Genomic DNA, 22,758 nt, shown 5'->3' with positions numbered 1-22,758 from the left:
GGCTCCCTATTCCCTATATAGTGCACTACTTTTGACAAGATCCCTATGGGTGTAGGGTGTCAATAGAGTGTATTTTGGGACGTGTTCCTGAATAGCCTATGTGTTGCTAAATAGTGTAATATCCCCCTTAAAATCCTCAGTAGTGATGCGCGGGTATGACTCATAACCCGCAGTCCCCCGCGGTTAAAGCCGAGTGAGTTTAGGGTCAAGAAATGTTGTGTGGATGAAAGGAAGAGTTGGTGATGTCATTGAATAAAGACAAAAAACAATACCTTAACATTTTTTTATTTTTTGAATCTATAATTCTGATGCTATATTTATATGAATTATTAATAGGCTACGTTGAGGTTTTTCTTACATTATTTTAGGATATCTGGCAGTAGTGCACAAAACTAAACTTTAGGGCTTATTAACTTGACAGGCACCAAATGCTTTAGGGAACGGGCAGAAAAACGTGATCAGACCACGGAGGCAAAAAGGACAGGAGTTTAATTCAAGAATAGAAAAACTATGAAATGGAGAGTTGAAAATAAAGAGAAAGGGGAGAACCAGAACAGTAATGTTTGGGAAAGATTAGGTGACGAGGTAGGAGAGGATGATAGCAGCTGTGTTATGATGTGATGATTGTGAGGCGCTGTAGCCTTACAAATACAACAGTCACAAGACCGGGGGACTTCAAACAGGCCTATGGAACGTCAAAGGGAACTGTAGTGGGCAGGTAGCCTAGTGGTTAGAGAGTTGGACTAGAAACCAAAAGGTTGCAAGATTGAATCCCCGATCTGACAAGGTAAAAATCTGTTGTTCTGCCTTCAAACAGGCCTATGGCACGTCAAAGGGAACTGTAGCCTTACAAATTCAACAGTCACAAGACGGGGGACTTCAAACAGGCCTATGGAACGTCAAAGGGAACCGTAGCCTACTGTTCAGATGGGTTAAATGGAAACTGACATCTGGACACTGACTGTAGGTCTATAACCTCTCACAGAGCCTTTATATATTAACACCTGCAGAAGTAATTAGAATGTCTTGCAGTAAAGTGATACAGGCTACATTTTGACTCAGAAACAGGAATGTAGAATTATAATTTCTTTCGGCATCCTGACAGAACGTGAATTCGCAGTTAGATACCATCTGCAGAGGTGCGTTATCTTCAACAGCATCGTTAAAAACCTGCTCGTATTTCAACCACATGAAAGAAACAGACCTTAAAGCATTTTAAACAGACAGAAGGAAACAGACCTTATACAGACAGAAGGAAACAGACCATAAAGCATTTTATACAGACAGAAGGAAACAGACCTTATACAGACAGAAGGAAACAGACCTTATACAGACAGAAGGAAACATACCTTATACAGACAGAAGGAAACAGACCTTAAAGCATTTTATACAGACAGAAGGAAACAGACCTTAAAGCATTTTATATAGACAGAAGGAAACAGACCTTAAAGCATTTTATACAGACAGAAGGAAACAGACCTTAAAGCATTTTATATAGACAGAAGGAAACAGACCTTAAAGCATTTTATACAGACAGAAGGAAACAGACCTTAAAGCATTTTATATAGACAGAAGGAAACAGACCTTATACAGACAGAAGGAAACAGACCTTATACAGACAGAATGAAACAGACCTTATACAGACAGAAGGAAACATACCTTATACAGACAGAAGGAAACAGACCTTAAAGCATTTTATACAGACAGAAGGAAACAGACCTTAAAACATTTTATACAGACAGAAGGAAACAGACATTAAAGCATTTTATACAGACAGAAGGAAACAGACCTTATACAGACAGAAGGAAACAGACCTTAAAACATTTTATACAGACAGAAGGAAACAGACCTTAAAGCATTTTATACAGACAGAAGGAAACAGACCTTATACAGACAGAAGGAAACAGATCCTTAAAACATTTTATACAGACAGAAGGAAACAGACCTTATCCAGACAGAAGGAAACAGACCTTAAAACATTTTATACAGACAGAAGGAAACAGACCTTATACAGGCAGAAGGAAACAGACCTTCAAGCATTTTATACAGACAGAAGGAAACAGACCTTATACAGACAGAAGGAAACAGACCTTATACAGACAGAAGGAAACAGACCTTAAAGTATTTTCTACAGACAGAAGGAAACAGACCTTAAAGCATTTTATATAGACAGAAGGAAACAGACCTTATACAGACAGAAGGAAACAGACCTTAAAACATTTTATACAGACAGAAGGAAACAGACCTTAAAACATTTTATACAGACAGAAGGAAACAGACCTTAAAGCATTTTATACAGACAGAAGGAAACAGACCTTATACAGACAGAAGGAAACAGAACATAAAGCATTTTATACAGACAGAAGGAAACAGACCTTATACAGACAGAAGGAAACAGACCTTATACAGACAGAAGGAAACATACCTTATACAGACAGAAGGAAACAGACCTTAAAGCATTTTATACAGACAGAAGGAAACAGACCTTAAAGCATTTTATATAGACAGAAGGAAACAGACCTTAAAGCATTTTATACAGACAGAAGGAAACAGACCTTAAAGCATTTTATATAGACAGAAGGAAACAGACCTTAAAGCATTTTATACAGACAGAAGGAAACAGACCTTAAAGCATTTTATATAGACAGAAGGAAACAGACCTTATACAGACAGAAGGAAACAGACCTTATACAGACAGAATGAAACAGACCTTATACAGACAGAAGGAAACATACCTTATACAGACAGAAGGAAACAGACCTTAAAGCATTTTATACAGACAGAAGGAAACAGACCTTAAAACATTTTATACAGACAGAAGGAAACAGACATTAAAGCATTTTATACAGACAGAAGGAAACAGACCTTATACAGACAGAAGGAAACAGACCTTAAAACATTTTATACAGACAGAAGGAAACAGACCTTAAAGCATTTTATAAAGACAGAAGGAAACAGACCTTATACAGACAGAAGGAAACAGATCCTTAAAACATTTTATACAGACAGAAGGAAACAGACCTTATCCAGACAGAAGGAAACAGACCTTAAAACATTTTATACAGACAGAAGGAAACAGACCTTATACAGACAGAAGGAAACAGACCTTCAAGCATTTTATACAGACAGAAGGAAACAGACCTTATACAGACAGAAGGAAACAGACCTTATACAGACAGAAGGAAACAGACCTTAAAGTATTTTCTACAGACAGAAGGAAACAGACCTTAAAGCATTTTATATAGACAGAAGGAAACAGACCTTATACAGACAGAAGGAAACAGACCTTAAAACATTTTATACAGACAGAAGGAAACAGACCTTAAAACATTTTATACAGACAGAAGGAAACAGACCTTAAAGCATTTTATACAGACAGAAGGAAACAGACCTTAAAACATTTTATACAGACAGAAGGAAACAGACCTTAAAGCATTTTATACAGACAGAAGAAAACAGACCTTAAAACATTTTATACAGAGTGTAACATGTGCGCTGGGAGTCAGGAAGCAAGTTCAGGTTTGTGAACAGATTTAATGAATGAAAACATACTATAACAAGAACCGCGAACAAAGCACAGACCTAAAACAGAACCATTGACACATGGGGAAGGAACTAAAGGCAGTGACATATATATATATAGGGAAGGTAATCAGGGAAGTGATGGAGTCCAGGTGAGTCTGATGCGTGTAACGATGGTGACAGGTGTTCGCACACCATGACACACAGACCTAAGGAAACAGACCTTTAAAACATTTTATACAGACAGAAGGAAATATACATTGTGTTCTTTGCTATCCTCTCCCTACTCCCACACACTGAACACACAATGTATTTCCTGAGTAAAGGGCACTAGGTAAAGGACACTAAGTACTTTATGACAGTAAAGGCAGTATTTCCAGGTGGGAAAATATACAGATACAGCTACTCTAACAACATTTAACAAAGCAGTTAAACATCAATTCCATCAGTTTTCCTGAGGTATTTATTGGGCTACACTTGCTTGTTTTTAAAAAGCAAAGCATTATAATATGTTTTTAGAATCATCGGCATAATGGAGGCCAGATGGAATGTAGAATGTGGAATGTAGAATGTAGAATGTAGAATGTAGAATGTAGAATGTGGAATTCTCCTCCGTTGGATTCCAGAACAGAACAGTAGAGTAGTAGAACAACTCAGCTGCACCGTAGGCAGTCACACCCCCACCACACAGCCCCGCCGGGGGAACCCAACCCCGGGCCTTTCTCTCTCTCTCCACTCCCATGGGGACACTTTGAGCTCTGCCTCGGGCTTACAGTCAGAACAAGGCATCTGCAAGAGGCATCCACTTTAGAAAAACACTTCTGTTGGACTCAGTAGACACGCCAAAAACATTTCTGTTGGACTCAATAAACATGACAAAAACACTTCTGTTGGACTCAGTAGACAAGCCAAAAACACTTCTGTTGGACTCAATAAACATGACAAATTACACTTCTGTTGGACTCAATAAACATGCCAAAAACATTTATGTTGGACTCAATAAACATGACAAAAACACTTCTGTTGGACTCAATAAACATGACAAATTACACTTCTGTTGGACTCAATAAACATGCCAAAAACATTTATGTTGGACTCAATAAACATGACAAAAACACTTCTGTTGGACTCAATAAACATGACAAAAACACTTCTGTTGGACTCAATAAACATGACAAATTACACTTATGTTGGACTCCGTAAACATGACAAATTACACTTCTGTTGGACTCAATAAACATGCCAAAAACATTTCTGTTGGACTCAATAGAGATGAATTGGTTTCCCTTTTCGGATGCAGTCAGTCAGAAAAACAGATGTATCTCCTCTCTCACGACGTCGGCATTGGTGGTAATGCGTTTTCTCCGGTACAGCAGAGCAGACGACAGCGGCCGAAGGCTTCAGCGATAGGTTCAGCCATAATGACAACCCTATTAAGGAGCAGTCCGGAGGGAAATTGCTTATCATTGAAAATCATTAGTACTGGCTGTGGCTGATGTTGACCTCATTTAGCTGGGCTTTACGTAACATAAACTCAGGTTCTCTGGATATTCTGGCTGGGTTGAGTCCCCCCCCCCCCCTAAATCTCTATAGTTAGTACAGCACTTAGCTAGCTAGGACCATGGAAGACCCAGACCAATCATAGTACAGCACTTAGCTAGCTAGCTAGGACCCTGGAGGACCCAGACCACTCATAGTACAGCACTTAGCTAGCTAGCTAGGACCCTGGAGGACCCAGACCACTCATAGTACAGCACTTAGCTAGCTAGGACCCTGGAAGACCCAGACCACTCATAGTACAGCACTTAGCTAGCTAGGACCCTGGAGGACCCAGACCACTCATAGTACAGTACTTAGCTAGCTAGGACCCTGGAGGACCCAGACCACTCATAGTAGAGCACTTAGCTAGCTAGGACCCAGGAAGACCCAGACCACTCATAGTACAGTACTTAGCTAGCTAAGACCCTGGAGAACCCAGACCACTCATAGTACAGCACTTAGCTAGCTAGCTAGGACCCTGGAGGACCCAGACCACTCATAGTACAGCACTTAGCTAGCTAGCTAGGACCCTGGAGGACCCAGACCACTCATAGTACAGCACTTAGCTAGCTAGGACCCTGGAGGACCCAGACCACTCATAGTAGAGCACTTAGCTAGCTAGGACCCTGGAAGACCCAGACCACTCATAGTACAGCACTTAGCTAGCTAGCTAGGACCCTGGAAGACCCAGACCACTCATAGTAGAGCACTTAGCTAGCTAGGACCCTGGAAGGCCCAGACCACTCATTGTACAGCACTTAGCTAGCTAGGACCCTGGAAGACCCAGACCACTCATAGTACAGCACTTAGCTAGCTAGGACCCTGGAAGAACCAGACCACTCATAGTACAGCACTTAGCTAGCTAGGACCCTGGAGGACCCAGACCACTCATAGTACAGCACTTAGCTAGCTAGGACCCTGGAGGACCCAGACCACTCATAGTACAGCACTTAGCTAGCTAGGACCCTGGAAGAACCAGACCACTCATAGTACAGCACTTAGCTAGCTAGGACCCTGGAGGACCCAGACCACTCATAGTACAGCACTTAGCTAGCTAGCTAGGACCCTGGAGGACCCAGACCACTCATAGTGCAGCTCTTAGCTAGCTGGGACCCTGGAAGACCCAAAACACTCATAGTAGAGCACTTAGCTAGCTAGCTAGGACCCTGGAAGACCCAGACCACTCATAGTACAGCACTTAGCTAGCTAGCTAGGACCCTGGAAGACCCAGACCACTCATAGTACAGCACTTAGCTAGCTAGGACCCAAGAAGACCCAGACCACTCATAGTACAGCACTTAGCTAGCTAGGACCCTGGAGGACCCAGACCACTCATAGTACAGCACTTAGCTAGCTAGGACCCAGGAAGACCCAGACCACTCATAGTACAGCACTTAGCTAGCTAGGACCCAGGAGGACCCAGACCACTCATAGTACAGCACTTAGCTAGCTAGGACCCTGGAGGACCCAGACCACTCATAGTACAGCACTTAGCTAGCTAGGACCCTGGAGGACCCAGACCACTCATAGTACAGCACTTAGCTAGCTAGCTAGGACCCTGGAGGACACAGACCACTCATAGTACAGCACTTAGCTAGCTAGGACCCTGGACAACCCAGAACCCTCATAGTACAGCACTTAGCTAGCTAGCTAGGACCCTGGAAGACCCAGACCACTCATAGTACAGCACTTAGCTAGCTAGGACCCTGGAGGACCCAGACCACTCATAGTACAGCACTTAGCTAGCTAGGACCCTGGAGGACCCAGACCACTCATAGTACAGCACTTAGCTAGCTAGCTAGGACCCTGGAGGACACAGACCACTCATAGTACAGCACTTAGCTAGCTAGGACCCTGGACAACCCAGACCATTCATAGTACAGCACTTAGCTAGCTAGCTAGGACCCTGGAAGACCCAGACCACTCATAGTACAGCACTTAGCTAGCTAGCTAGGACCCTGGAAGACCCAGACCACTCATAGTACAGCACTTAGCTGGCTAGGACCCTGGAGGACCCAGACCACTCATAGTACAGCACTTAGCTAGCTAGGACCCTGGAGGACCCAGACCACTCATAGTACAGCACTTAGCTAGCTAGCTAGGACCCTGGAGGACCCAGACCACTCATAGTACAACACTTAGCTAGCGAGCTAGGACCCTGGAGGACCCAGACAACTCATAGTACAGCACTGGGCTAGCTAGAACCCTGGAGGACCCAGACCACTCATAGTACAGCACTTAGCTAGCTAGGACCCTGGAGGACACAGACCACTCATAGTACAGCACTTAGCTAGCTAGGACCCTGGAGGACCCAGACCACTCATAGTACAGCACAGGGCTAGCTAGGACCCTGGAGGACCCAGACCACTCATAGTACAGCACTTAGCTAGCTAGGACCCTGGAGGACACAGACCACTCATAGTACAGCACTTAGCTAGCTAGGACCCTGGAGGACACAGACCACTCATAGTACAGCACTTAGCTAGCTAGGACCCTGGAGGTCCCAGACCACTCATAGTACAGCACTTAGCTAGCTAGGACCCTGGAAGGCCCAGACCACTCATAGTACAGCACTTAGCTAGCTAGGACCCTGGAAGACCCAGACCACTCATAGTAGAGCACTTAGCTAGCTAGCTAGGACCCTGGAAGACCCAGACCACTCATAGTACAGCACTTAGCTAGCTAGCTAGGACCCTGGAAGACCCAGACCACTCATAGTACAGCACTTAGCTAGCTACGACCCTGGAGGACCCAGACCACTCATAGTACAGCACTTAGCTAGCTAGGACCCAGGAAGACCCAGACCACTCATAGTACAGCACTTAGCTAGCTAGGACCCAGGAGGACCCAGACCACTCATAGTACAGCACTTAGCTAGCTAGGACCCTGGAGGACCCAGACCACTCAGACCACTCATAGTACAGCACTCCTAGCTAGCTAGCTAAGTGCTGTACTATGAGTGGTCTGGGTCCTCCAGGGTCCTAGCTAGCTAAGTGCTGTACTATGAGTGGTCTGGGTCCTCCAGGTTCCTAGCTAGCTAAGTGCTGTACTATGAGTGGTCTGGTTCTTCCAGGGTCCTAGCTAGCTAGCTAAGTGCTGTACTATGAGTAGTCTGGGTCCTAGCTAGGACCCTGGAGGACCCAGACCACTCATAGTACAGCACTTAGCTAGCTAGCTAGGACCCTGGAGGACACAGACCACTCATAGTACAGCACTTAGCTAGCTAGGACCCTGAACAACCCAGACCACTCATAGTACAGCACTTAGCTAGCTAGCTAGGACCCTGGAAGACCCAGACCACTCATAGTACAGCACTTAGCTAGCTAGCTAGGACCCTGGAAGAACCAGACCACTCATAGTACAGCACTTAGCTAGCTAGGACCCAAGAAGACCCAGACCACTCATAGTACAGCACTTAGCTAGCTAGGACCCTGGAGGACCCAGACCACTCATAGTACAGCACAGGGCTAGCTAGGACCCTGGAGGACCCAGACCACTCATAGTACAGCACTTAGCTAGCTAGGACCCTGGAGGACACAGACCACTCATAGTACAGCACTTAGCTAGCTAGGACCCTGGAGGACACAGACCACTCATAGTACAGCACTTAGCTAGCTAGGACCCTGGAGGTCCCAGACCACTCATAGTACAGCACTTAGCTAGCTAGGACCCTGGAAGGCCCAGACCACTCATAGTACAGCACTTAGCTAGCTAGGACCCTGGAAGACCCAGACCACTCATAGTAGAGCACTTAGCTAGCTAGCTAGGACCCTGGAAGACCCAGACCACTCATAGTACAGCACTTAGCTAGCTAGCTAGGAACCTGGAAGACCCAGACCACTCATAGTACAGCACTTAGCTAGCTAGGACCCAGGAGGACCCAGACCACTCATAGTACAGCACTTAGCTAGCTAGGACCCTGGAGGACCCAGACCACTCAGACCACTCATAGTACAGCACTCCTAGCTAGCTAGCTAAGTGCTGTACTATGAGTGGTCTGGGTCCTCCAGGGTCCTAGCTAGCTAAGTGCTGTACTATGAGTGGTCTGGGTCCTCCAGGTTCCTAGCTAGCTAAGTGCTGTACTATGAGTGGTCTGGTTCTTCCAGGGTCCTAGCTAGCTAGCTAAGTGCTGTACTATGAGTAGTCTGGGTCCTAGCTAGGACCCTGGAGGACCCAGACCACTCATAGTACAGCACTTAGCTAGCTAGCTAGGACCCTGGAGGACACAGACCACTCATAGTACAGCACTTAGCTAGCTAGGACCCTGGACAACCCAGACCACTCATAGTACAGCACTTAGCTAGCTAGCTAGGACCCTGGAAGACCCAGACCACTCATAGTACAGCACTTAGCTAGCTAGCTAGGACCCTGGAAGACCCAGACCACTCATAGTACAGCACTTAGCTAGCTAGGACCCTGGAGGACCCAGACCACTCATAGTACAGCACTTAGCTAGCTAGGACCCTGGAGGACCCAGACCACTCATAGTACAGCACTTAGCTAGCTAGCTAGGACCCTGGAGGACACAGACCACTCATAGTACAGCACTTAGCTAGCTAGGACCCTGAACAACCCAGACCACTCATAGTACAGCACTTAGCTAGCTAGCTAGGACCCTGGAAGACCCAGACCACTCATAGTACAGCACTTAGCTAGCTAGCTAGGACCCTGGAAGAACCAGACCACTCATAGTACAGCACTTAGCTAGCTAGGACCCTGGAGGACCCAGACCACTCATAGTACAGCACTTAGCTAGCTAGCTAGGACCCTGGAAGACCCAGACCACTCATAGTACAGCACTTAGCTAGCTAGGACCCAAGAAGACCCAGACCACTCATAGTACAGCACTTAGCTAGCTAGGACCCTGGAGGACCCAGACCACTCATAGTACAGCACTTAGCTAGCTAGGACCCAGGAAGACCCAGACCACTCATAGTACAGCACTTAGCTAGCTAGGACCCAGGAGGACCCAGACCACTCATAGTACAGCACTTAGCTAGCTAGGACCCTGGAGGACCCAGACCACTCATAGTACAGCACTTAGCTAGCTAGCTAGGACCCTGGAAGACCCAGACCACTCATAGTACAGCACTTAGCTAGCTAGGACCCTGGAGGACCCAGACCACTCATAGTACAGCACTTAGCTAGCTAGGACCCTGGAGGACCCAGACCACTCATAGTACAGCACTTAGCTAGCTAGCTAGGACCCTGGAGGACACAGACCACTCATAGTACAGCACTTAGCTAGCTAGGACCCTGGACAACCCAGACCATTCATAGTACAGCACTTAGCTAGCTAGCTAGGACCCTGGAAGACCCAGACCACTCATAGTACAGCACTTAGCTAGCTAGCTAGGACCCTGGAAGACCCAGACCACTCATAGTACAGCACTTAGCTGGCTAGGACCCTGGAGGACCCAGACCACTCATAGTACAGCACTTAGCTAGCTAGGACCCTGGAGGACCCAGACCACTCATAGTACAGCACTTAGCTAGCTAGCTAGGACCCTGGAGGACCCAGACCACTCATAGTACAACACTTAGCTAGCGAGCTAGGACCCTGGAGGACCCAGACAACTCATAGTACAGCACTGGGCTAGCTAGAACCCTGGAGGACCCAGACCACTCATAGTACAGCACTTAGCTAGCTAGGACCCTGGAGGACACAGACCACTCATAGTACAGCACTTAGCTAGCTAGGACCCTGGAGGACCCAGACCACTCATAGTACAGCACAGGGCTAGCTAGGACCCTGGAGGACCCAGACCACTCATAGTACAGCACTTAGCTAGCTAGGACCCTGGAGGACACAGACCACTCATAGTACAGCACTTAGCTAGCTAGGACCCTGGAGGACACAGACCACTCATAGTACAGCACTTAGCTAGCTAGGACCCTGGAGGTCCCAGACCACTCATAGTACAGCACTTAGCTAGCTAGGACCCTGGAAGGCCCAGACCACTCATAGTACAGCACTTAGCTAGCTAGGACCCTGGAAGACCCAGACCACTCATAGTAGAGCACTTAGCTAGCTAGCTAGGACCCTGGAAGACCCAGACCACTCATAGTACAGCACTTAGCTAGCTAGCTAGGACCCTGGAAGACCCAGACCACTCATAGTACAGCACTTAGCTAGCTACGACCCTGGAGGACCCAGACCACTCATAGTACAGCACTTAGCTAGCTAGGACCCAGGAAGACCCAGACCACTCATAGTACAGCACTTAGCTAGCTAGGACCCAGGAGGACCCAGACCACTCATAGTACAGCACTTAGCTAGCTAGGACCCTGGAGGACCCAGACCACTCAGACCACTCATAGTACAGCACTCCTAGCTAGCTAGCTAAGTGCTGTACTATGAGTGGTCTGGGTCCTCCAGGGTCCTAGCTAGCTAAGTGCTGTACTATGAGTGGTCTGGGTCCTCCAGGTTCCTAGCTAGCTAAGTGCTGTACTATGAGTGGTCTGGTTCTTCCAGGGTCCTAGCTAGCTAGCTAAGTGCTGTACTATGAGTAGTCTGGGTCCTAGCTAGGACCCTGGAGGACCCAGACCACTCATAGTACAGCACTTAGCTAGCTAGCTAGGACCCTGGAGGACACAGACCACTCATAGTACAGCACTTAGCTAGCTAGGACCCTGAACAACCCAGACCACTCATAGTACAGCACTTAGCTAGCTAGCTAGGACCCTGGAAGACCCAGACCACTCATAGTACAGCACTTAGCTAGCTAGCTAGGACCCTGGAAGAACCAGACCACTCATAGTACAGCACTTAGCTAGCTAGGACCCAAGAAGACCCAGACCACTCATAGTACAGCACTTAGCTAGCTAGGACCCTGGAGGACCCAGACCACTCATAGTACAGCACAGGGCTAGCTAGGACCCTGGAGGACCCAGACCACTCATAGTACAGCACTTAGCTAGCTAGGACCCTGGAGGACACAGACCACTCATAGTACAGCACTTAGCTAGCTAGGACCCTGGAGGACACAGACCACTCATAGTACAGCACTTAGCTAGCTAGGACCCTGGAGGTCCCAGACCACTCATAGTACAGCACTTAGCTAGCTAGGACCCTGGAAGGCCCAGACCACTCATAGTACAGCACTTAGCTAGCTAGGACCCTGGAAGACCCAGACCACTCATAGTAGAGCACTTAGCTAGCTAGCTAGGACCCTGGAAGACCCAGACCACTCATAGTACAGCACTTAGCTAGCTAGCTAGGAACCTGGAAGACCCAGACCACTCATAGTACAGCACTTAGCTAGCTAGGACCCAGGAGGACCCAGACCACTCATAGTACAGCACTTAGCTAGCTAGGACCCTGGAGGACCCAGACCACTCAGACCACTCATAGTACAGCACTCCTAGCTAGCTAGCTAAGTGCTGTACTATGAGTGGTCTGGGTCCTCCAGGGTCCTAGCTAGCTAAGTGCTGTACTATGAGTGGTCTGGGTCCTCCAGGTTCCTAGCTAGCTAAGTGCTGTACTATGAGTGGTCTGGTTCTTCCAGGGTCCTAGCTAGCTAGCTAAGTGCTGTACTATGAGTAGTCTGGGTCCTAGCTAGGACCCTGGAGGACCCAGACCACTCATAGTACAGCACTTAGCTAGCTAGCTAGGACCCTGGAGGACACAGACCACTCATAGTACAGCACTTAGCTAGCTAGGACCCTGGACAACCCAGACCACTCATAGTACAGCACTTAGCTAGCTAGCTAGGACCCTGGAAGACCCAGACCACTCATAGTACAGCACTTAGCTAGCTAGCTAGGACCCTGGAAGACCCAGACCACTCATAGTACAGCACTTAGCTAGCTAGGACCCTGGAGGACCCAGACCACTCATAGTACAGCACTTAGCTAGCTAGGACCCTGGAGGACCCAGACCACTCATAGTACAGCACTTAGCTAGCTAGCTAGGACCCTGGAGGACACAGACCACTCATAGTACAGCACTTAGCTAGCTAGGACCCTGAACAACCCAGACCACTCATAGTACAGCACTTAGCTAGCTAGCTAGGACCCTGGAAGACCCAGACCACTCATAGTACAGCACTTAGCTAGCTAGCTAGGACCCTGGAAGAACCAGACCACTCATAGTACAGCACTTAGCTAGCTAGGACCCTGGAGGACCCAGACCACTCATAGTACAGCACTTAGCTAGCTAGCTAGGACCCTGGAAGACCCAGACCACTCATAGTACAGCACTTAGCTAGCTAGGACCCAAGAAGACCCAGACCACTCATAGTACAGCACTTAGCTAGCTAGGACCCTGGAGGACCCAGACCACTCATAGTACAGCACTTAGCTAGCTAGGACCCAGGAAGACCCAGACCACTCATAGTACAGCACTTAGCTAGCTAGGACCCAGGAGGACCCAGACCACTCATAGTACAGCACTTAGCTAGCTAGGACCCTGGAGGACCCAGACCACTCATAGTACAGCACTTAGCTAGCTAGGACCCTGGAGGACCCAGACCACTCATAGTACAGCACTTAGCTAGCTAGCTAGGACCCTGGAGGACACAGACCACTCATAGTACAGCACTTAGCTAGCTAGGACCCTGGACAACCCAGACCATTCATAGTACAGCACTTAGCTAGCTAGCTAGTACAGCACTTAGCTAGCTAGCTAGGACCCTGGAAGACCCAGACCACTCATAGTACAGCACTTAGCTAGCTAGCTAGGACCCTGGAAGACCCAGACCACTCATAGTACAGCACTTAGCTGGCTAGGACCCTGGAGGACCCAGACCACTCATAGTACAGCACTTAGCTAGCTAGGACCCTGGAGGACCCAGACCACTCATAGTACAGCACTTAGCTAGCTAGCTAGGACCCTGGAGGACCCAGACCACTCATAGTACAACACTTAGCTAGCGAGCTAGGACCCTGGAGGACCCAGACAACTCATAGTACAGCACTGGGCTAGCTAGGACCCTGGAGGACCCAGACCACTCATAGTACAGCACTTAGCTAGCTAGGACCCTGGAGGACACAGACCACTCATAGTACAGCACTTAGCTAGCTAGGACCCTGGAGGACCCAGACCACTCATAGTACAGCACAGGGCTAGCTAGGACCCTGGAGGACCCAGACCACTCATAGTACAGCACTTAGCTAGCTAGGACCCTGGAGGACACAGACCACTCATAGTACAGCACTTAGCTAGCTAGGACCCTGGAGGACACAGACCACTCATAGTACAGCACTTAGCTAGCTAGCTAGGACCCTGGAAGACCCAGACCACTCATAGTACAGCACTTAGCTAGCTACGACCCTGGAGGACCCAGACCACTCATAGTACAGCACTTAGCTAGCTAGGACCCAGGAAGACCCAGACCACTCATAGTACAGCACTTAGCTAGCTAGGACCCAGGAGGACCCAGACCACTCATAGTACAGCACTTAGCTAGCTAGGACCCTGGAGGACCCAGACCACTCAGACCACTCATAGTACAGCACTCCTAGCTAGCTAGCTAAGTGCTGTACTATGAGTGGTCTGGGTCCTCCAGGGTCCTAGCTAGCTAAGTGCTGTACTATGAGTGGTCTGGGTCCTCCAGGTTCCTAGCTAGCTAAGTGCTGTACTATGAGTGGTCTGGTTCTTCCAGGGTCCTAGCTAGCTAGCTAAGTGCTGTACTATGAGTAGTCTGGGTCCTAGCTAGGACCCTGGAGGACCCAGACCACTCATAGTACAGCACTTAGCTAGCTAGCTAGGACCCTGGAGGACACAGACCACTCATAGTACAGCACTTAGCTAGCTAGGACCCTGGACAACCCAGACCACTCATAGTACAGCACTTAGCTAGCTAGCTAGGACCCTGGAAGACCCAGACCACTCATAGTACAGCACTTAGCTAGCTAGCTAGGACCCTGGAAGACCCAGACCACTCATAGTACAGCACTTAGCTAGCTAGGACCCTGGAGGACCCAGACCACTCATAGTACAGCACTTAGCTAGCTAGGACCCTGGAGGACCCAGACCACTCATAGTACAGCACTTAGCTAGCTAGCTAGGACCCTGGAGGACACAGACCACTCATAGTACAGCACTTAGCTAGCTAGGACCCTGAACAACCCAGACCACTCATAGTACAGCACTTAGCTAGCTAGCTAGGACCCTGGAAGACCCAGACCACTCATAGTACAGCACTTAGCTAGCTAGCTAGGACCCTGGAAGAACCAGACCACTCATAGTACAGCACTTAGCTAGCTAGGACCCAAGAAGACCCAGACCACTCATAGTACAGCACTTAGCTAGCTAGGACCCTGGAGGACCCAGACCACTCATAGTACAGCACAGGGCTAGCTAGGACCCTGGAGGACCCAGACCACTCATAGTACAGCACTTAGCTAGCTAGGACCCTGGAGGACACAGACCACTCATAGTACAGCACTTAGCTAGCTAGGACCCTGGAGGACACAGACCACTCATAGTACAGCACTTAGCTAGCTAGGACCCTGGAGGACACAGACCACTCATAGTACAGCACTTAGCTAGCTAGCTAGGACCCTGGAAGACCCAGACCACTCATAGTACAGCACTTAGCTAGCTACGACCCTGGAGGACCCAGACCACTCATAGTACAGCACTTAGCTAGCTAGGACCCAGGAAGACCCAGACCACTCATAGTACAGCACTTAGCTAGCTAGGACCCAGGAGGACCCAGACCACTCATAGTACAGCACTTAGCTAGCTAGGACCCTGGAGGACCCAGACCACTCAGACCACTCATAGTACAGCACTCCTAGCTAGCTAGCTAAGTGCTGTACTATGAGTGGTCTGGGTCCTCCAGGGTCCTAGCTAGCTAAGTGCTGTACTATGAGTGGTCTGGGTCCTCCAGGTTCCTAGCTAGCTAAGTGCTGTACTATGAGTGGTCTGGTTCTTCCAGGGTCCTAGCTAGCTAGCTAAGTGCTGTACTATGAGTAGTCTGGGTCCTAGCTAGGACCCTGGAGGACCCAGACCACTCATAGTACAGCACTTAGCTAGCTAGCTAGGACCCTGGAGGACACAGACCACTCATAGTACAGCACTTAGCTAGCTAGGACCCTGGACAACCCAGACCACTCATAGTACAGCACTTAGCTAGCTAGCTAGGACCCTGGAAGACCCAGACCACTCATAGTACAGCACTTAGCTAGCTAGCTAGGACCCTGGAAGACCCAGACCACTCATAGTACAGCACTTAGCTAGCTAGGACCCTGGAGGACCCAGACCACTCATAGTACAGCACTTAGCTAGCTAGGACCCTGGAGGACCCAGACCACTCATAGTACAGCACTTAGCTAGCTAGCTAGGACCCTGGAGGACACAGACCACTCATAGTACAGCACTTAGCTAGCTAGGACCCTGAACAACCCAGACCACTCATAGTACAGCACTTAGCTAGCTAGCTAGGACCCTGGAAGACCCAGACCACTCATAGTACAGCACTTAGCTAGCTAGCTAGGACCCTGGAAGAACCAGACCACTCATAGTACAGCACTTAGCTAGCTAGGACCCAAGAAGACCCAGACCACTCATAGTACAGCACTTAGCTAGCTAGGACCCTGGAGGACCCAGACCACTCATAGTACAGCACAGGGCTAGCTAGGACCCTGGAGGACCCAGACCACTCATAGTACAGCACTTAGCTAGCTAGGACCCTGGAGGACACAGACCACTCATAGTACAGCACTTAGCTAGCTAGGACCCTGGAGGACACAGACCACTCATAGTACAGCACTTAGCTAGCTAGGACCCTGGAGGTCCCAGACCACTCATAGTACAGCACTTAGCTAGCTAGGACCCTGGAAGGCCCAGACCACTCATAGTACAGCACTTAGCTAGCTAGGACCCTGGAAGACCCAGACCACTCATAGTAGAGCACTTAGCTAGCTAGCTAGGACCCTGGAAGACCCAGACCACTCATAGTACAGCACTTAGCTAGCTAGCTAGGAACCTGGAAGACCCAGACCACTCATAGTACAGCACTTAGCTAGCTAGGACCCTGGAGGACCCAGACCACTCATAGTACAGCACTTAGCTAGCTAGGACCCAGGAAGACCCAGACCACTCATAGTACAGCACTTAGCTAGCTAGGACCCAGGAGGACCCAGACCACTCATAGTACAGCACTTAGCTAGCTAGGACCCTGGAGGACCCAGACCACTCAGACCACTCATAGTACAGCACTCCTAGCTAGCTAGCTAAGTGCTGTACTATGAGTGGTCTGGGTCCTCCAGGGTCCTAGCTAGCTAAGTGCTGTACTATGAGTGGTCTGGGTCCTCCAGGTTCCTAGCTAGCTAAGTGCTGTACTATGAGTGGTCTGGTTCTTCCAGGGTCCTAGCTAGCTAGCTAAGTGCTGTACTATGAGTAGTCTGGGTCCTAGCTAGGACCCTGGAGGACCCAGACCACTCATAGTACAGCACTTAGCTAGCTAGCTAGGACCCTGGAGGACACAGACCACTCATAGTACAGCACTTAGCTAGCTAGGACCCTGGACAACCCAGACCACTCATAGTACAGCACTTAGCTAGCTAGCTAGGACCCTGGAAGACCCAGACCACTCATAGTACAGCACTTAGCTAGCTAGCTAGGACCCTGGAAGACCCAGACCACTCATAGTACAGCACTTAGCTAGCTAGGACCCTGGAGGACCCAGACCACTCATAGTACAGCACTTAGCTAGCTAGGACCCTGGAGGACCCAGACCACTCATAGTACAGCACTTAGCTAGCTAGCTAGGACCCTGGAGGACACAGACCACTCATAGTACAGCACTTAGCTAGCTAGGACCCTGAACAACCCAGACCACTCATAGTACAGCACTTAGCTAGCTAGCTAGGACCCTGGAAGACCCAGACCACTCATAGTACAGCACTTAGCTAGCTAGCTAGGACCCTGGAAGAACCAGACCACTCATAGTACAGCACTTAGCTAGCTAGGACCCTGGAGGACCCAGACCACTCATAGTACAGCACTTAGCTAGCTAGCTAGGACCCTGGAAGACCCAGACCACTCATAGTACAGCACTTAGCTAGCTAGGACCCAAGAAGACCCAGACCACTCATAGTACAGCACTTAGCTAGCTAGGACCCTGGAGGACCCAGACCACTCATAGTACAGCACTTAGCTAGCTAGGACCCAGGAAGACCCAGACCACTCATAGTACAGCACTTAGCTAGCTAGGACCCAGGAGGACCCAGACCACTCATAGTACAGCACTTAGCTAGCTAGGACCCTGGAGGACCCAGACCACTCATAGTACAGCACTTAGCTAGCTAGGACCCTGGAGGACCCAGACCACTCATAGTACAGCACTTAGCTAGCTAGCTAGGACCCTGGAGGACACAGACCACTCATAGTACAGCACTTAGCTAGCTAGGACCCTGGACAACCCAGAACCCTCATAGTACAGCACTTAGCTAGCTAGCTAGAACCCTGGAAGACCCAGACCACTCATAGTACAGCACTTAGCTAGCTAGCTAGGACCCTGGAAGACCCAGACCACTCATAGTACAGCACTTAGCTAGCTAGGACCCTGGAGGACCCAGACCACTCATAGTACAGCACTTAGCTAGCTAGGACCCTGGAGGACCCAGACCACTCATAGTACAGCACTTAGCTAGCTAGCTAGGACCCTGGAGGACACAGACCACTCATAGTACAGCACTTAGCTAGCTAGGACCCTGGACAACCCAGACCACTCATAGTACAGCACTTAGCTAGCTAGCTAGGACCCTGGAAGACCCAGACCACTCATAGTACAGCACTTAGCTAGCTAGCTAGGACCCTGGAAGACCCAGACCACTCATAGTACAGCACTTAGCTAGCTAGGACCCTGGAGGACCCAGACCACTCATAGTACAGCACTTAGCTAGCTAGGACCCTGGAGGACCCAGACCACTCATAGTACAGCACTTAGCTAGCTAGCTAGGACCCTGGAGGACCCAGACCACTCATAGTACAGCACTTAGCTAGCTAGGACCCTGGAGGACACAGACCACTCATAGTACAGCACTTAGCTAGCTAGGACCCTGGAGGACCCAGACCACTCATAGTACAGCACTTAGCTAGCTAGGACCCTGGAGGACACAGACCACTCATAGTACAGCACTTAGCTAGCTAGGACCCTGGAGGACACAGACCACTCATAGTACAGCACTTAGCTAGCTAGGACCCTGGAGGTCCCAGACCAATCATAGTACAGCACTTAGCTAGCTAGGACCCTGGAAGGCCCAGACCACTCATAGTACAGCACTTAGCTAGCTAGCTAGGACCCTGGAGGACCCAGACCACTCATAGTGCAGCTCTTAGCTAGCTAGGACCCTGGAAGACCCAGACCACTCATAGTAGAGCACTTAGCTAGCTAGCTAGGACCCTGGAAGACCCAGACCACTCATAGTACAGCACTTAGCTAGCTAGCTAGGACCCTGGAAGACCCAGACCACTCATAGTACAGCACTTAGCTAGCTAGGACCCAAGAAGACCCAGACCACTCATAGTACAGCACTTAGCTAGCTAGGACCCTGGAGGACCCAGACCACTCATAGTACAGCACTTAGCTAGCTAGGACCCAGGAAGACCCAGACCACTCATAGTACAGCACTTAGCTAGCTAGGACCCAGGAGGACCCAGACCACTCATAGTACAGCACTTAGCTAGCTAGGACCCTGGAGGACCCAGACCACTCAGACCACTCATAGTACAGCACTCCTAGCTAGCTAGCTAAGTGCTGTACTATGAGTGGTCTGGGTCCTCCAGGGTCCTAGCTAGCTAAGTGCTGTACTATGAGTGGTCTGGGTCCTCCAGGTTCCTAGCTAGCTAAGTGCTGTACTATGAGTGGTCTGGGTCTTCCAGGGTCCTAGCTAGCTAGCTAAGTGCTGTACTATGAGTAGTCTGGGTCCTAGCTAGGACCCTGGAGGACCCAGACCACTCATAGTACAGCACTTAGCTAGCTAGCTAGGACCCTGGAGGACACAGACCACTCATAGTACAGCACTTAGCTAGCTAGGACCCTGGAGGACCCAGACCACTCATAGTACAGCACTTAGCTAGCTAGGACCCTGGAGGACCCAGACCACTCATAGTACAGCACTTAGCTAGCTAGCTAGGACCCTGGAGGACCCAGACCACTCATAGTACAGCACTTAGCTAGCTAGGACCCTGGAGGACACAGACCACTCATAGTACAGCACTTAGCTAGCTAGGACCCTGGAGGACCCAGACCACTCATAGTACAGCACTTAGCTAGCTAGGACCCTGGAGGACACAGACCACTCATAGTACAGCACTTAGCTAGCTAGGACCCTGGAGGACACAGACCACTCATAGTACAGCACTTAGCTAGCTAGGACCCTGGAGGTCCCAGACCAATCATAGTACAGCACTTAGCTAGCTAGGACCCTGGAAGGCCCAGACCACTCATAGTACAGCACTTAGCTAGCTAGCTAGGACCCTGGAGGACCCAGACCACTCATAGTGCAGCTCTTAGCTAGCTAGGACCCTGGAAGACCCAGACCACTCATAGTAGAGCACTTAGCTAGCTAGCTAGGACCCTGGAAGACCCAGACCACTCATAGTACAGCACTTAGCTAGCTAGCTAGGACCCTGGAAGACCCAGACCACTCATAGTACAGCACTTAGCTAGCTAGGACCCAAGAAGACCCAGACCACTCATAGTACAGCACTTAGCTAGCTAGGACCCTGGAGGACCCAGACCACTCATAGTACAGCACTTAGCTAGCTAGGACCCAGGAAGACCCAGACCACTCATAGTACAGCACTTAGCTAGCTAGGACCCAGGAGGACCCAGACCACTCATAGTACAGCACTTAGCTAGCTAGGACCCTGGAGGACCCAGACCACTCAGACCACTCATAGTACAGCACTCCTAGCTAGCTAGCTAAGTGCTGTACTATGAGTGGTCTGGGTCCTCCAGGGTCCTAGCTAGCTAAGTGCTGTACTATGAGTGGTCTGGGTCCTCCAGGTTCCTAGCTAGCTAAGTGCTGTACTATGAGTGGTCTGGGTCTTCCAGGGTCCTAGCTAGCTAGCTAAGTGCTGTACTATGAGTAGTCTGGGTCCTAGCTAGGACCCTGGAGGACCCAGACCACTCATAGTACAGCACTTAGCTAGCTAGCTAGGACCCTGGAGGACACAGACCACTCATAGTACAGCACTTAGCTAGCTAGGACCCTGGACAACCCAGACCACTCATAGTACAGCACTTAGCTAGCTAGCTAGGACCCTGGAAGACCCAGACCACTCATAGTACAGCACTTAGCTAGCTAGCTAGGACCCTGGAAGACCCAGACCACTCATAGTACAGCACTTAGCTAGCTAGGACCCTGGAGGACCCAGACCACTCATAGTACAGCACTTAGCTAGCTAGGACCCTGGAGGACCCAGACCACTCATAGTACAGCACTTAGCTAGCTAGGACCCTGAACAACCCAGACCACTCATAGTACAGCACTTAGCTAGCTAGCTAGGACCCTGGAAGACCCAGACCACTCATAGTACAGCACTTAGCTAGCTAGCTAGGACCCTGGAAGACCCAGACCACTCATAGTACAGCACTTAGCTAGCTAGGACCCTGGAGGACCCAGACCACTCATAGTACAGCACTTAGCTAGCTAGGACCCTGGAGGACCCAGACCACTCATAGTACAGCACTTAGCTAGCTAGCTAGGACCCTGGAGGACCCAGACCACTCATAGTACAACACTTAGCTAGCGAGCTAGGACCCTGGAGGACCCAGACCACTCATAGTACAGCACTGGGCTAGCTAGGACCCTGGAGGACCCAGACCACTCATAGTACAGCACTTAGCTAGCTAGGACCCTGGAGGACACAGACCACTCATAGTACAGCACTTAGCTAGCTAGGACCCTGGAGGACCCAGACCACTCATAGTACAGCACTTAGCTAGCTAGGACCCTGGAGGACCCAGACCACTCATAGTACAGCACTTAGCTAGCTAGCTAGGACCCTGGAGGACCCAGACCACTCATAGTACAACACTTAGCTAGCGAGCTAGGACCCTGGAGGACCCAGACCACTCATAGTACAGCACTGGGCTAGCTAGGACCCTGGAGGACCCAGACCACTCATAGTACAGCACTTAGCTAGCTAGGACCCTGGAGGACACAGACCACTCATAGTACAGCACTTAGCTAGCTAGGACCCTGGAGGACCCAGACCACTCATAGTACAGCACTGGGCTAGCTAGGACCCTGGAGGACCCAGACCACTCATAGTACAGCACTTAGCTAGCTAGGACCCTGGAGGACACAGACCACTCATAGTACAGCACTTAGCTAGCTAGGACCCTGGAGGACACAGACCACTCATAGTACAGCACTTAGCTAGCTAGGACCCTGGAGGTCCCAGACCACTCATAGTACAGCACTTAGCTAGCTAGGACCCTGGAAGGCCCAGACCACTCATAGTACAGCACTTAGCTAGCTAGCTAGGACCCTGGAGGACCCAGACCACTCATAGTGCAGCTCTTAGCTAGCTAGGACCCTGGAAGACCCAGACCACTCATAGTAGAGCACTTAGCTAGCTAGCTAGGACCCTGGAAGACCCAGACCACTCATAGTACAGCACTTAGCTAGCTAGCTAGGACCCTGGAAGACCCAGACCACTCATAGTACAGCACTTAGCTAGCTAGGACCCAAGAAGACCCAGACCACTCATAGTACAGCACTTAGCTAGCT

General features: G+C 49.5%; 1 protein-coding gene across 1 annotated transcript in view; it reads left to right on the top strand.

Annotated features, from left to right (window-relative positions):
- LOC139405583 (CUB and sushi domain-containing protein 3-like) overlaps positions 1-22,758 on the top strand; it is a 493,337-nt gene that overhangs the window by 309,531 nt on the left and 161,048 nt on the right. The gene's annotated exons all lie outside the window — the stretch shown is intronic.

Source organism: Oncorhynchus clarkii, chromosome 3 (assembly GCF_045791955.1).
Source record: "Oncorhynchus clarkii lewisi isolate Uvic-CL-2024 chromosome 3, UVic_Ocla_1.0, whole genome shotgun sequence".
Classification (NCBI taxonomy): Eukaryota; Metazoa; Chordata; class Actinopteri; order Salmoniformes; family Salmonidae; genus Oncorhynchus; species Oncorhynchus clarkii.
The sequence above is the reverse complement of the archived record's forward strand: the minus strand, read 5'-3'. Positions and strand labels throughout refer to the sequence as shown.